This window comes from Hipposideros armiger, unplaced genomic scaffold, assembly GCF_001890085.2.
Source record: "Hipposideros armiger isolate ML-2016 unplaced genomic scaffold, ASM189008v1 scaffold_199, whole genome shotgun sequence".
Classification (NCBI taxonomy): Eukaryota; Metazoa; Chordata; class Mammalia; order Chiroptera; family Hipposideridae; genus Hipposideros; species Hipposideros armiger.
Window position 1 is genome coordinate 2,802,267 of NW_017731549.1, and position 2,135 is coordinate 2,804,401.

Here is a 2,135-nt window from a genome sequence, read left to right on the forward strand (position 1 = left end):
CCTTTGAGTGTGTTCTTCATTTCAGTTATTGTATTCTTTAGTTCTAACTGGTTGTTTTTTATGATTTCTGTATCCTTCTTTATGTCTTCCCTAAGTTCCTTAAACATTCTTATCATCAGTGTCGCTCAATAAGCAGTCTGTTGGAGTTGGAGCGCACCTGCCAGGTGTTTCCCTGGCTACATAGCACAAGCAGTACGGGAGGGTGGGGATCCAAGGCCGCATGCGCGCACACGCACGCACACACATGCACTCCTACGCCAATTCCAGCAGACAAATGTGGTCCCAGACCTGAGCCTCTGTGGGAGGGCCCAGCCCTGAAAAAATGGCGCCCTCCTGTGCACCACTCCTGTGCAAGCTCTACACCTGGGGAACCATGGTCCCAAGACCTCCAGCTCCTGCGTCAAAGGCACTCAGTTCAGTCCTTCCCGCCAGCTCCTGGGTCCTGCTCACACAGCTACTCCCTCCACCAAGAACCGGGTGAGTGCTCACCAGCAATCGAGTCAGTTTGCCAGCTTCACTGGTTCTCCAGCTGCCCTCAGCCTCACTGAGTTGAGCAAAGAGAGTCCTCGCTATTTTCTACTTCCAGCTATCGTAGAACTCCTCTTCCTGGAAAAGTAACTCTGGGCTGGTGAGCATGGGGTGGGGCCAGAGGGTCTCGCCCCCAACCGGAGAAGCCTCCCCACCACTGAGTTATCTCTCACGGGGTTTGCCCTCTCTCGTCTCTGCCCCTCCTACCAGACTCGACATGGCCTCCTCATTAAGTCCTTCATTTAGAGGTTCTGTTCATCTAGTGTTCAGGGAACTTCCGAGGTTGAATATCTTATAAATTATTTGTAATTTTACTGTGACCCTGGGAGGCAGTCGGCACAGTGTCTGTCTATTCTTCCAACTTACTGGAAGTCCACAACTCTCTTTTAGAAATGTTTGGTAATGAAGTGCTAGAGTTTTGTCTTTATAGTTTGCCCACCTACTCCTTAATAGAATTAGAGTATTTAGTGGGTTTCAATGTTTATTTTTAATTTGATTTATTTTTGTTTTGAATTTTTCCTAATATTAATTTTAATCTCTGTATTCTATTTTCAAAACCACTAAACTTACTTCTTTTTAAAAAAGAAGAAAAAAATAAAAAGATAGAAAATACTTGGGCTTGTATTAGTTTTCTTAGCTTTGCCAAAGCAGATTGAAAATGGACTATGAAGTTGTTTAATCATGAGCAACTAAATAACCCATTCTTTACTGAAATGATATTTTTGGTTAATTAATTATGTTGCAGACATTTACACTTATTCGTGGGCAGAGCACCATAGCAGAGATTACTTACATGGGCAGTTTTAACAATATCCTACTCTTAATACTCACATAGTATAAGCACTTACGCTATTAAAGAATGTATGCTTCTTTTCATTAATGGTCAATTTCCTTTCTTTTGCTTACCTCTCTGGAACCTTTGCTAATGTCAACTTAAATGACCGGTAGTTCTCACCACGAATATTGAATGAATAGCTCTGTCTGAAAAGGTCATTGTTTCCTACGCTTTCAATTTCCAGTGTATCCCTGAATTCTTCACCCTCTACCCTTGAAAGATTCTCTCACTTGCGGTTTATGTCAACAATTCACCCTGGCTAATCAATCTCTCTTTTCTGTTCCATTGCAGAAACTGCCATGGTAGGAGCAGAGGATGTGAGATTTGAGCTTTAGTTTCCACTTCCTTATGCGCTTTGACCATGACCTAAGGAAGCTGTGCATTTTCAGTATCCAATTTTTTAAGCAAGCGTTTATTATGAATAAGTCTGGCAGATGGCCACAACACCTGGGACAATTAAGCCCTGGGGATGGATGGATAATTTCTAAGGTGAGCAGAATTTTCCATCTGCTTAAATAGTGCTTTAGGGGTTTACGCATTCTGGTGTTGACTGCCTGGGGTGTGTGCCTCACACAAGCCTACTTTTTGTCCCCTGGATACTCCTTGACTCTCCCTCTGAAAAGTAGGAAAAGCAGGAAAATAAATATTTACTCGATTTAATGGCTGTCTGGCTGCTGTAAATGGATAACTTAGATCCTCTGGGTTTATCTTTAAAAAACAAGATCAGTTTTCATGAAATTCCACTCACATTTTAAATTCATGACTTATTTTG